Genomic DNA, 15,141 nt, shown 5'->3' with positions numbered 1-15,141 from the left:
ATTTTGGCTTCATCCGGAAAATGTATCTTTATTTAAAAATGATTTTTTTTTTTTTTTTGACTGAACCATCCTTTTAATGATCGACAGATACATTGGAAATAGGAATATTTCCAACGTATAGACAATAACATGGTGTCCTACTCTCTCAAAAGAGCATGTAATGCAGTTCTATATAATGCTATTATTAATATGACAAATGTAACATATGAATACAGAGATGCAAGCAGTCAAGGAGAGATTCTTGCCACAGGCTAATGTTTGGCAACCTATTTACATCTGCAAGAGGAAACAGCTGCTGAATTATTGTGTGACCTGATGACTCACACGCCGCTACCACACATTAAGTCATCTGCCTTGAATTACAGCCAAACCAATATATCCATCACATCCACAGGCAGTCACTCATGACTGATGCTTTGTGTGAAACGACAAAGACAGAGAACGAATATGAATATCCCTGCTGAAAAAACCAGCATATGCTGGTTAGGTATGTTTTGGTGCTGGGATGCTGGTTTTAGCTGGTATATGCTGGTCCTTTGCTGGTTTATGCTGGTCCCTTGCTGGTTTATGCTGGTCATGTTGCTGGTTAATGCTGGTCCTTTGCTGGTTTATGCTGGTCCTTGACCAGCAACATGACCAGCATAAACCAGCTAAGGACCAGCATTAACCAGCAAAGGACCAGCATAAACCAGCTAAAACCACCAGCATCCCAGCACCAAAACATACCTAACCAGCATATGCTGGTTTTTTCAGCAGGGATTTGAAGAATACGGATCTGTGTGTGAAAGGAGATTTTCTGATACACACTCTCTCCTTTTTTCTTTAAACTCCATTTCTCAGCAGATGAAAAACTGCTAACTGCATCTTTGGTTATCTGAAGCGGCCGGCTTGATTTAGGTCTTACAGAGCTTCTAGATCCAATTAGTTCCCTAAAGGCCCATTAGAATGAGTAAATCATGCTAAAAATCTGCAGAGCTCACAGTGCACTTCTTACATTAACAGTTTCAGATGCTTGAGGATGGTATTTTTCTCGTATGGCTCTTATCTTAGGTAATTTCTGCTTCTGATTACACAGCAAACTCTGCCGATTAGCTACACTGGGTGCTTGAATTAAACCAAGATATCCAATTTTCCTGTCTTTCACTAAACACGTGTAGAGAGGTCTCTAAGATACTGCTGATGAGATCAAGAGCGCAAGCTGTCCTGCAGTAACTGACCTGATACTTCGTGCAATAGCGCCATCTATTGATGTGGGAACAGTAATTCCAATCACACACTCTGGGTGGCACTGTTTTGCTAAATATAAGCATGAACACGTTCACCTGTATGCATGCTGCAGAAAATAACATTTGCTTTGTTTTAATCCGATGGCAAATGATTGGCTCACATATTAAGAATCCACAGGCGTATATGGGAAACATGAAATCAGTGCAGTATTTCTTTTAGTACACATGCCAGTGACAGTGTTTTTCTATTATTTATTCAACCAACTGTCCGTCTACAGCTATGATTAAAATGTCAGCATGCAGAAGTTCTGCTTCAGTGAGATTTAATCTCAGACATTTTGTTTTCATCTCCACGCAATGCAAGTGATGCAGATGTTTTCAAAATACTCTGACACTTTGCTTTGCAGAACTGCATTTAGTTGTATAGACAGATTTAGCACTCTAAAGGGAAGTGTGTAAAAAAAAATCTATTGCATATTTTCTGTGCACTGGGCAACCACGACCTGTTAGCATTGCGCATCCTCGTATTATAGGCTATATTGTCGCTAGTAAGTTTTTCTAAATGGACTCGGACTATAAGAGTAACGATGAAACTATACCCTCATTATATTTAATCAAGCACACGACTGGCTGTTCGTTGCTACGCATTCTTGCGTCTTTTTACCCAGTAGGCCTACACTTTGGTACCGAAAAATTGGTGCTAACCCTTCGGAGCAGGCTTTATAACGGTAAAAAGGTAACAACTTTGCTTCTAATTTACAATTGGGAAATGTTCCTCTACCCTGTGCTATAAAAAGGGTTTCCAAATGTTTCAAACATAAGTGTATAATATCTATAGCCTACATCTAATAAACACAATACCAGTTAACGGGGAACATTCCTGTAGCTTTCACTTACGTTTTTAAAGGTTATGTAAGTGTTAATGTTTGAGAAGAAACATAATTAGAACATTCTTAGAACGTCCGGTGTGACGTTATTAATATTTGCTGAAAGCAGAAAACATTGAGACAAATATGATAGATACTGACTGAATGTTCTTAGAACGTTTTCAATAGATAAAATGGAATATTCCACTAACATTCCAACCAAGAAGACACATTCATTCATGAAAATGTTTTAAATGTTTAAAAAACTTTTGAACAGTATGATTTTTAATGTTTTTTAAAGAAGTCTCTTCTGCTCACCAAGCCTGCATTTATTTGATCCAAAGTACAGCAATATTTTTTATTATTTAAAATAACTTTTTTTATCTATTTTAATATAGTTTAAACTGTAATTTATTCCTGTGATCTCAAAGCTGAATTTTCAGCATCATTACTCCAGTTGAGTACATTTTTTTTCAGGATTGTTGACTGATGATTAGAAATATCTAAAGATGAGCATTTATCTGAAATGAAAAGCTTTTGTAACATTAAACACTATACCATTCAAAAACTTAGAATCAGTATAATTTTTATTTATTTATTTTTATGGAAAGAAATTGTAGAAATGAATACGTTTATTTAGCAAGGATGCTTTAAAGTGATCAAAAGTGATTATAAAGACATTTATAATGTTACAAAAGATAACAGATACATGCTGAATCCTTCTTAACTTTCTATTCATCGAAGAAACCTGAAAAAAATGTAGTCTAGCTCTTTTCATAATAATAATAATTGTTTTTTGAGCAGAAAATCAGAATATTAAAATGATTTCTGAAGGACCGTGCGACTGGAATAATGATGCTGAAAATTCAGCTTTGAAATCACAGGAATAAAGTACATTTTAAAGTATATTCAAGGAAAACAGTTATTTTAAATAGAAAAAATCTGGATGGTTTAAATGTTTAAAAAATTCCGAAATACCTTTTTCATAACAATTTTTAAAATGATAATGGAAATGTTCCTCTAACGTTTGCAAAACCAATCATTCTTGACATATAAAAATGGTTGTTTTCGTTCACATAACCAATAAGAAACATTCTCAATATTTAAAAAAAATGGACGTTTTGAATGTTTAAAAAACATTTCAAAATACCATTTTCACAACAGTTTTTAAAAAATGATAATGGAAATGTTCCTCTAACATTTGCATTACACTTTCAAAAATAAAGGTTCTTTATTGGCATTGATGGTTCCATGAAGATCATGCATGGAACCTTGAAAATGCAGAAAAGGTTCTTTATAGTTGAAACAGGTTCTTTAGATTTTTAAAATGTTCTTCAGGATGGTTCTTTTAAGAACTGTTCACTGAAAGGTTCTTTCAAAATGGTTCTTCTATGGCATCACTGCAAAAACACCCTTTTGGAATCTTTATTTTTAAGAGTGTACCAAGAATAATCATTCTTAAAATATAAAAATGGTTGTTTTAAAAATTGAGAGAACATTCAAATGTAATGTTCTCGTAATATTTTCAAAATTATAGAATAGAATGTTCCTCTATTGTTCACATAAACAATAAGAAACGTTCTCAATATATTAAAAAACTGAATGTTTGTAATGTTTCAAAACATTCCGAAATACCGTTTTCATAACAGTTTTTGAAAATGATATTGGAAATGTTCCTCTAACATTTACATAACCAAAAAAAAATCATTCATTAAAGTCCCCATGAAATCAAAAATTATATTTTTTGGCTTTTTTTAGCCTTTAGGTTATCTATATAAGCTAGTGTGATTCAAAACAATGACAAAATTCGCATTTACAAGACAAAAGCAGTCTCTAACTTCTGCCAATATGGATCATCGATTTTGATGACATCACCCTGCACTTCAGCTTCTCGTCAATCTTTCTGTCCAATCAAATGCTCTGTAGGAGCTGAAGCGTCCCGCCCCCTTCTCTATAAATAGATGCTGAAGCTGTGGCTGAAATCAGTCACTTGTTCAAAGAATATATAGGGGATAAGGAACAATTCAGACAGTGTAAATATGCTTTCCATTGGGCCGAAATAAGTCTGGTTTCACGTTGTTGCGCACACATTCTGCTCCAGTCCAGAGAAATGATAGCAGTGATCATATGTATCGGACCCATTTGAATTCTACACAGAATGGTATATTTTATAGCGATATGGAAGAGATTGTGGCTGCCATACGTTGTCAAATGTGACTTTACCAAGCTCAGGCCCTCTGGCCCAAGCTGTGATATAAACAAAACGCTATTGGCTATTTAAAAAAGGGGGCGGGACTTCTTGATATGTCCCCGTCTGTCTTCCTCTTTCAGTTGAAATTGCGTCAACATATATAATAATGCTGCTTGTGTTTAAAAGCATTTCAGTGGACCTTTAAATAGTTGTTTTTTAAAAGAGAACGTAATTGGGGAAAGCAAAATGTTCATAGAATATGTTTTTGTTAGCTGGAATACCAGTCACTAAATATGCAAGCATTCTTGAGTAGTTTTCATTTAAATGTGCATAATCTTGGGAAAAGGTCTTGTTTTTTTTTTGCATAAAGCCCTGGAAACTTAGACCAGCTAGCAAAGCATCTTCTCCGTGTCTCTTTGCTGTCTCATCCCTGTCTCGCTTTGAGAGCACAGCCAGACCTTCAGGCCATGAAGGCTGACATTTTTGCTGCAGACGCCAATCTTCACAAGCTATAAATCATGAAGTTTTAGCTTCACGGTAACACACGTAGGAGCAGATTTCAAAAGCGTATTGATTTTTTGGGCGATGGCAAAGTACTGTCACGCTGTCATCCATTTGAGGTGGGACTGAAGTGTCAGGGTAAGCAGAAAACCCCCCAAAGAGGCGCCATTTCAAGATGAGGCCTCTTGAACTAAAACCCATCATAGCATATTACTTGGTAAGGAGGTAATAGGATTTATCGGTGAGTTCAGTTTACGCAGTTCACATTGCACTTTTTACATACAAGACTGCACACGGACACTCAAAGACCAAGAGTGATCAAAGTCAGAGCGGCTCCTTTACCTTACCTGAACCAAATGCTCGTCCTAATTCACGGTGGAAAAATATAGCATGCTTAAACCTCCTGTAATTGAGCTGATTAATCAGCCTGGGTTCAAATTTAGCTTCATTAATAAGAACTAATCTCCAAATAAGTACTCGATTAGACTAAAAACCTTCAAAATCCACTGGTTGGCAAAAGAGAGGAGTGACTAACAGCACCAGAGAGGTAATCATAGATGCATGAACTGACTGAAGTGTTGTTAATTAAAACAAAATTGCTTAATATTAATGATTTCATCAAGGTAGCTATTTTTTTGTAGGTAGGATTGCAAAACAAATCAGAACGTTCCTAGTCACAGATTTAGATTGAGATTAGAACTGAAATTAGTGTCGGAACAAATTTCTAATTTAATTTCATTTACAAATATATATATTTTTTTATTTTCCACAGAATTACAATACATATATATATAAATCTGAGAATGATCTGAGAGTTTATCCAATTATCTTGTGCTTCAGTGGAAGTAAGAGCATTTGACCACCTATACAATAAGTCACACGTTCAATGTCACCAAGTTACTTATTTGATTAGTGACCTAGAAATAATCTGTGTTCACACTATATTGTAATTACGGAAATTACTATATGACAAGCTGGATGGTGCTTTTCATGTCCTTGGACTAATTACGTGTTTTTATGGCAACACACTACGGTAAAATGAATCAGTGTAATTTCAGTAATTAATGAACAAAACCACAATGTTGCTATGAAAATTTCTTATTCATAAACTTATAGTTTATTTAGCGGGACATTAGATATTCAAATTTGTGCTAGTCTAGTTTAAACTGTGTATTGTTTATTTTCAGATTAGTCTTGGATCATTAAGACATTAACAATAATAATGAAACATAAAATATTTAAGACAATACACATTATTAGCAAGCCTGTAACACCTTAAATCAATGATTAAAAAGCATTTTTGGCAAATCCTGGTAATTCACCATCGAAAAATTATGTTTTTTTTTTTAACGTTTATGACTGTTATAGTGCCAGGCGTGGTTCAATTTTCCTAAAACTTTGTCGCATATGCTTACCAGGTTTCGTGAAGTTTTGAGTTTTCGTTTAGGCTTTATAGGCTTTTTGGTATATTTGAACAGGCCCCTTTTCCAAACGACCTCGTTATAGCTTCCTAAAGGGTAAATTTCGACATTTTTTTGAGAATTATTGACCTGGAGAATTCAGAGAATTGCACTGCAGTTTTTTTTCCAGATTAAGTGAAAAACCTAGAACTAGTTTTGCAAAAGTTGGTATTTTAAATTTTCTCAATCATTTAACAAACAGTTTAATAAACAGCAGTGTTGCTTGAGGCAAAGTTGTTCGGAATGAGGAGGTCTATCATATGATACAAATTATCGCGCATATGTGTAAAAAACACGCAGTATTCAATCGTTTGCACCCTTGAAAAATGTAATATCACCCCCCAGTGGATGATTTCTTTCAAATTTCTCACAGACCTTTAGGGTCGTGAGTCAAACAGGCCCACCATGTTTTGTTCCGATCAACCTCCATTAAGCTTGTCTAATAGGTGCTTAAATTTAATCGGCATATGGCGGCCATGTTTTTTGAGATACACAAATTCTATAGGCACTCCTTATAGCCACTTGTGGCACTTTGGACCAAAACCATGCATACCAATTTTCATGTCGATAGGTTATGGACATGCATAGATTTTTTTTCCTCTTATAGCGCCACCCAGTGGCCAAACTCTGCGACTTTTTTCATGGGACCTCAGATTTAGCTCTTACGTATGTGTTGTGAGTTCGGCCAAGATATCTCATTCCGTTCAAAAGGTATAACCGTTTTAGTAAAGGCAGCCCTGCCCCTTTCAAACAGCCTTTGGCATCCCTTTGCGACGGTGAGTCGAAAGTTAATTTTTTGTTTTGTTTTTGATAAGTAAGGGATAATGTACAGGCAGCCGGTAGTTATCGCAGAAATAAGCCCCGACAGTGTGATCAGGACCCGACGCGAAGCGGAGGGTCTTGCATCACACTGAAGGGGCTTATTTCGCGATAACTACAGGCTGCCTGTACATTATCCCGCTTATTACACGGCTACTTGCCACATAAGTAAAAAAACTGGACATGAATATGAATGTGTTTGTCACAAGATGGCGCCAAACGGTAATCTTTGTTGGCGCGGAGGGATTTTAAACATACAAGTAGTACCGGCTATGCGTTATTACTTTGGAGCGGTTATTATTCGAAAAGAACGAACCTGCAAATGTCTCAACTGACCAATCAGAATCAAGCATTCTAGAGAGCCGTGTAATAATTATTGATATTCACTCCCTCTAGAATCTTCCTGCTCTGCTTTGGTTCCAATCAGGCGAAACACCTAGAACTAGTTTGTAAAAGTAGGTTATTTAAGAAATGCGAAATACACCAAACTTGACAAGAGTGACAGACGAATCTGAGTCAAGCGTTTTGTCCAGCATGAGCCAAGGATTCCAACAAATCAGCGCTATGGGCTTGAACCCCTAATAATAATTAAAAAAAAACTACTTAACTACAATTTACTGCTGAAGCCACTTCAATCTCAACTGTTTTTGCATGATCTGGTACAAATTGGAGCTCTCTGAAAATTTAGAGTTTACAAATTGTGATTAAGAGTATCTATGAGGACATTAATGCTTTTCTCGCAGTTACAATATTTCTGACATGGCGTGAACGAATCTTATTTGCATCTTAAATGCAGTACGTTTTACCATTAAAGCCATTATTTTTTTCAACCCAAAACTTTTATTTGTGTGATAAACTTTGAAAACTCATAACACTGTTTATTCCCAACAAAAATTGGATTGGCCCTTGGAACCTTCCCCTCACGTTATGGCGTACTCTGCTTGACTCCACTGCATATATAAGAGTTTGAGTGTCAGTATAGTTGAATACATGCACATGCTTCTAGTTTAATGCTAGGTTATAATGATGTGAAATGTTCCTGATTGATGCTTCTTTATTTAGTAGTCAGCTCTGTTGATAGGTGAAAATGAAGTGTAATTTTCTCTCCACTGTGTCCAGTCATTAACTTACTGTCAAGCTTACATTGCCGCCGCAGGAATAAGCACAGGAACCCTATAATAAAGACTCTGCAAGACAACTCTCAGGTCGCATATGACAACCAAGAATATTTGGCAAGAAACGGTGTTAGGTCTATATATGGCAGCAGCTATTTAAAGAAGTATAAATAGCGATAGAGGCTATTCACACTAAGTGCAAATAGCTATAGATTTTATTTACACAATGGTAAAATAACATGATTTTCTACTTATTGCAAACAGTGGCAATTATCTGCACCTCGGTATTGTAGTATACATTATAAACAGGGTTCGAATTACAAAGTGGCTTTCGGGGGAGCCCTATTTTCCGATCCTGCCTGACTGACTTTAACGCTTTTGGTGCATGTTCGGGCATTTGAAACAATAGGTTTACAGTAAACCTATTGTTTACTTAGTAAACCGTTTACTTCAAAACGCAAGTGTCAGTCAGTGTTGTCAGTGTTAGGGCAAACACGGTTCTGAATCAACCGCGCTTAGGCCTACATCATGCAAATCATGATGAAAACAGAATAACTCGCATAACAATCATAAAAAAATAGTAGCTGGTGCGCTGTCATCACTCCTCTTCGTTTGTTTTGTAAATCCAAATTGACTGAGTTTTGGCTGCTTTCTTTTTGACATTCTTATTAGTATCCACAGAGTGTTCCAAAAAACAAATTAAGTATGTGTAACTTGAAGTTAAGCTAACATTCAAATACCAACTCAGTGAGAAGTTCAAGTGGTGACGTAAACGTAGTAATTTCAGTGCAGCGCCGCCACGCATGGATGGTCACAGCAGGAGACAGCGGAAAATAGTGTTCGGAAATAGTAATGTAATGAGCGAATAAACACACAACATTGACACATTTTTAATATCATCATTTATTTCAGGAACCTTAATGTACAGAAAATCAAAATCTATATGCGACACAAAAAATGGAAAGTGTTTTAGAGCTCCCCCTAAATGTCTCAAAGTAGGCTTTCAGGGGAGCCCAGGTCCTTTTCAGGGGAGCCGAGCTCCCCTTAGCTCCCCCGTAATTCGAACCCTGATTATAAAACAGTATGCAATAATAACATATTGACTGTAAACAAAAAATGTAATTCAAATTTTTGAATGGATGCCACCTTATAGAGTGTTTTCACTCTACAGCTGCTAAATCATATAGAGAAGGACTTAGTAAGCAGGAAAGCAAGCAATATTTTGACAAACAAAAGTTAATATGTGGATACATATGAGCAGTATTAATTAAGATATTAGCCTAATATTTTACCTACCTGACCGGAAATGATAAGAGCAAATATGAATGTTCTTGGTTCAAATCCTGGTTCAGTTTGGCCAACTACAAATGCCTTTTGATAGTTTTTTCAGTCTTCTCCTTGATTTGTTATCAGTTTTGGCAGTCTATAGTACTCCAAAATGTTTTTCCAGGTCTGACTGATTAGTACAACTCAAAACATGCCAATAGTTAACCATTTTCAGCAGCAATAATCAGAAAAATATGCAAATTTCATTCAGTTCAGTGGCATTGTTTACATTCAGTGCCACCAATATGGCCAATTAATGATGTGTCTACTGTCTTTTCGTGTCTTGAAAACACCCTGGGCCAGTGTTGCCACCTTGTGGACAAACTAATTAGTACAAAAACAATTCAACTCTTACTATATATAGCCAAAAATATTAGGACACCCCCTTCTAATAAACAGGTTTGACTAATGTAGTAATTTCCATGAGTACAAATCTTAATGTTTAAGCATATAAGGATATTCTAGTCTAGGGGATTGTGTGCTTCAAATTTTACAGCAACAGTTTTGACAGGACCCTCTTTAGTTCTAACATGACAATGCCTCTGTGTATAAGGCAAGGTTCAAAAAGAAATGATTGATTCAGTCAGTGTGGAAGAACTTGACTGGTCTGCAAAAAGCAAAGTCCTAATCTCATCTGAACACCTCTGGTGTGACTTTAAATGCAGACCTTGAGCCAAAAAGGTAATCACCAAACACCAATGACTTGTACATTTAATATATGGACAAAGTATTGGGACACCCCTTCTTTAGAACAGAAAAAGCACTTCCAAAACTGTGGCAACAAAGATGGAAACAATTCATGTATTTATAAATTTCCATCTGTTGCAACCGTTTTGGAAATGTCAGAAATTACGGTATCCATAGTTACAAGTCATTGGTGTTTGGTGATGAGTTTTTGGCTCAAGGTCTGCATTTAAAGTCACTCCAGAGGTGTTCAGCTGGGATTAGGACTTTGCTTTCTGAAGAGCAGTCAAGTTCTTCCACACTGACTGAATCAATCATTTCTTTTTAAACCTTGCCTTGCCTTGAGGCATTGCCATGTTAGAATAGAAAAGGGTCCTGTCAAAGCTGTTACTATCAAATTAGATGAACACAATCCCCTAGAATATCATTATATCCTTAAACATTAGGATTTGTACCCATGGAAATTACTATAGTAGTTAAACCTGTTCATTAGAACGGGGTGTCCCAATACTTTTTACAATATAGTGTATGTGCAACTTGCGCGTATTTTTCCCTCGGGCAAGATAAAGGTGACTGGCGTTGATCAACATTGAACAAAGCTATGCACATCAATTTATATATTTTGTCTTGTGCTGTGTATGATTTAATGTTTGCAACTGCCATTAAATATTTTGTATGCTTCTGTTTTACCCTGAGAGTCTTTAAAAGTTAGTTTTTTGATAACTTTGCTCAAATGTATCTATGGTGACAAAGTTTCTGTTGCATTCTCTGCCATTAAGAACTTGCTCAGTTGGTAAATAATTTCCAAGAAGTTTTAATATATAATGAAAGCTTAATGTTTAAGATTAATACATCTCAATGACATGGCGATGGAACTATAAAATGCATAAGCTTACCATTTATTGTAAATGTCAAAGATAAAAATTACTTAAGGGAGTAGGTGCATTTCACTTAATAAAGAGAACAAGTGATTCTATGCTTAAGATCACAAATGTGGAGAAGAAATGACAGCAGGTTTATCATGTCACCATAGATACATCATGTCAAAGTTATCAAACAATACAAAAAAAAAATGAAATGGCTGTGACTCATACCTTGAGCTAATCAACGATACCTCTGGCAAATCAATTGCTGTAATCTTATCACACATTACACATGACACAATCTATAAATTGTTATAGATTAAAGTTTCAATTTAATTACCTGTCTGAAAATGGTCCTTGTCGTCAGGGAGATCTAATTCTTTGAGTTTTAATGCTGGAAAATCATGAATATTCATGTGTGCTTTGCCCAGTGCATCTGAATATTTTAGAACAGCGGACAAAGTCTCTAATAATTTCTTGTCTCTGGATTGTTGTTGCATCGTCCCTAGTTAGGACATCTTGCTATGTCCTTAGATTCTAGTATTTGATTAATTCAAGGACTATGAACAAACCCATTACTACCTGCCCCCCATAATTAACTTCACTAGGAAACACTAGAAACTTCTAAATCAATGAAGACTCCCCTAGTCTTTTCAGATTAATATGGCTGATCTAACTTGCGTCTCCCATTCAGTGTCCTTCTATTGGCCTTCACATAAAACCATCATTTCTGCTTCTGTGCCTGCAGGATAATCAATTATTTACTTCTCATCACCGTCTATTGTCCAAAACTGATCATCGCTATTACGGCATGCTGGGAAGAAATCTCATTAAACAGTTTTCTCATCAGCAAGAACATCATTCTGTCACCTGCCTGACTGGACCGTAGGCTGCAGGAAATTGGACACATCGGGACATTTTCTCCTAAATATTTGAGACTTCACCTTGCAGAAGCCTTAATGGACAACAAGGTCCGTCCTTCAGAGGTGAACCCGAGGCAAGGTGGGTCCTTTTGTACTGCAACGTCTAAGGTAAGAAAAAGCAACTGACCAAATCGCCTTGGCTCTTTCAGAATGAATACGACACTTTATTTTAAGCATACATGCTTTTTTGCTTTGTAAAGCCTCCAAACTTTTGTAAAGTCCACAGCTGTGTGTAATCCTGGTTGACTTGCTTGTGTTTAGATCTTGATGTCCGTCTCGCAGACCCTGACACCATGCTTTAGTTATGAAGCCAATGATAGGGCAAGTGTCTCCTGAATTAAAGGAGCAGTGTTACAGGAGCTATCAGTCCAGAGCTCATTAGAGAGGATGTGATCTGACAGTGTGTGTCAAAGCGTGAACACCGCACACAAATAAAAAGTGAATGTGCTGCCTCAGCAGCTCTTGCGGTCTCTGCTCTCTGAAAGCGGGCTGACTCAGTCAGAGGAAGAGCCATGGGTGGAATTAAAGGCCTTGTATCCATCTTCCAGGCAGGTGGACATAAAGACCAGCAGCCATCCACAGTTCAGCCATTAACCACAGTATACTGTGTGTGTGTATAAGGAGTAATTAAGACAAAAGAGATGCTGGAGGTCCTAAAGTTGTCACGGGGGAATCGTTTCTTTTTGGGAAAGCAGAATGTCGTGTAAAATAACTCAAAATCATAGCTTTGTGAATTTTGGAGCTATCAAGCAATTATCTTAGCCACAGGGTATATGTTTAATAAATTTTAAAGATCTCTTATCATCATTAAACGATTTGTTAGACAGTTAATAATTTATGCCACTTTATGCACAGCGGCACATAACACAAGTCATGCCTTAAGTATCTGCAAATGCAAAACTGTAAAATCTGAAATTTAATGCATAAATTTGCAAATGAAATGTAATTGCTTTCTGCCTCAAACATATCAATACATTCAAACTTGTAGGTTTTAAAACACGTTTTTAATGTATTAAAAAAAGAAAAAAAAAAATCCATTAAAATACACATACAGAATCATCTGTGTATTTGTGTTTATTGCACAATATACAATGGCTCCAAAAAGTATTTGGAAACTTAGGCAACAATGAAAATGTATACATGTCTTTGCATCAGAAAATAAAACGAGATTATTTTATGTAAAACAAGCATAGCACAAGCACACTTTTATATTAAAACATTTCGCAAAATGATGTTTCAAAATATAAACCAATATTTATTTATTTTTATACAAAGCGACTTAAAAAAGGAACAAAAGCAATTCATCAAAGAGCCAAGAATAATTGTAATATACAGTGCCAGGTTTATTAGACAACTAAATTAGGAGGCAAGCTAGAAAAGAAATGTTGAAAAATATTTTTTAATATGTATATCCAACATATTGGTTACTCTCCTAAGACATCTTTGTGAACTTGGTGGAAAATGACCTTGACCGTTTAATTAAAAATAATTTTAAAAAAGGCTCAGAAAAGTGATGTTAGTTCAGAGAAACTAATTATTTATTAATTTATTCATTTTTATGTAATGGAATAAAATTCAGGCATTATAACTTTAAATAAACTATATTTTTGTTCACACTAAAGTTAATATATTACATATTAGATAATACTTTAGGTATCATTTAACAATATTTGTAGAGCCTTTATTGTTAACTCTGTTGTAATTGTTAGAATGGCCAAGGATCAACATTTTCCATCTAAAACTGATCGGGCAGATGGTAGTATTCTCACAGCCTACAATGACACCAAGTCTCGCCTCAATTGGCTTGATGGTGGCACTACAGCATACGAAAGTACAAAATCATTCATAACTCCTTAGTCGCAGACTTAAGTACCTCATGTTGTTGGCTCATGACAGACAATTTTTGTGTATTTTGAATTTTTTGAAAAATCTATTTTGCGTTTGTTCGTTCGTTTTTTTTTTTTTTTTTTTTTACTCAATCAGAACCAAACCAGTGCAGAAAGATTCTCTAGAAGATAAACATCAATAAGTATGAAAAAAGTGAAATTCTTAACTCACAATCGAGTCAGGACACCAAACATGCGTAATGACCGGAACTGCAATTACTAAAATGCAGATAGCTCTTGGAAAAAGATATTTTCGCCAAACTCAGAACACTTAAGAGCTAAATCTAAGGTCACACTAAAAAAAGTGGAGTTTGGCCACTTGGTGGCGCTATAACAGGGACAAAAACATACGGCTATAACTTTGCACCTGTTAGTTTGATTGACTTGAAAATTGGTATAGTGTCTTTGTCTAAAGTGCCATCACATTATGACCACCCCCCTCCTAGAGCAATGACCATGCCACAGAGCAGTATATGTACCACATGAAGACCGGCTTTTAGTCAGTAGAGTGTGATGGCATGGTAACTCGACACCTTAATCTTGAAAATGGCGTGCATTGTGGGATGTTTATATACTGCTGTAGTGAGTGCGTATCAAGAGTGGTGCACGGATGGCCAAAAGACAAAACATCGTCCTGTGTGTTGTCTGGAACTCATTCATGACAGAGGGGAGCGGAGACTGTGGAGCATTGTTCACAGCGACCGATGGGCCACAGTGCAACAAATCACCAGCAGCTGCAACACTGGTGCAACTGTGTATGGGCCTGTGTAGATGACCCAGCCGGGTCCCCATGCTAACTGCACGCCATCTCCAACAATGCATGAGATGGACCCAAGATCATTTAAATTGGACCAAGGATAATTGGAAGAAAGTCACTGGTCTGATGAATTATGAAAGTCTGGTGCATCAAGTTGATGGCTGAGTGCGGATGCGCTGATTACAAACAGAGGCTATGGCACCTGGATGCTCTGTTGGGCGGACACCGGCCAGAGATGCCGATGTTATGATGTGGGCGATGTTTTCTTGTGACACTTCCGGCCCCATTATCCCAATGGCACAATCCCTGACAGCTGTCAGGTATCTGAAAATTGCTGGGGACCAAGTGCACCCACTCATGGCAACTGTGTTCCCAGCTGGTGATGGCTATTACCAGCTAGATAATGCACCATGCCACACTGCCAGAATCCTCAAGGAGTGGTTCGAGAAACATGGGTGAATTTCAGTTAATGCCTCGGCCTCCAAATTTACCTGACATTAACCCATTTAAAAAGCAGGTTTGCA

Source organism: Garra rufa, chromosome 18, assembly GCF_049309525.1.
Source record: "Garra rufa chromosome 18, GarRuf1.0, whole genome shotgun sequence".
Classification (NCBI taxonomy): Eukaryota; Metazoa; Chordata; class Actinopteri; order Cypriniformes; family Cyprinidae; genus Garra; species Garra rufa.
This window is presented reverse-complemented; position numbering follows the sequence as displayed.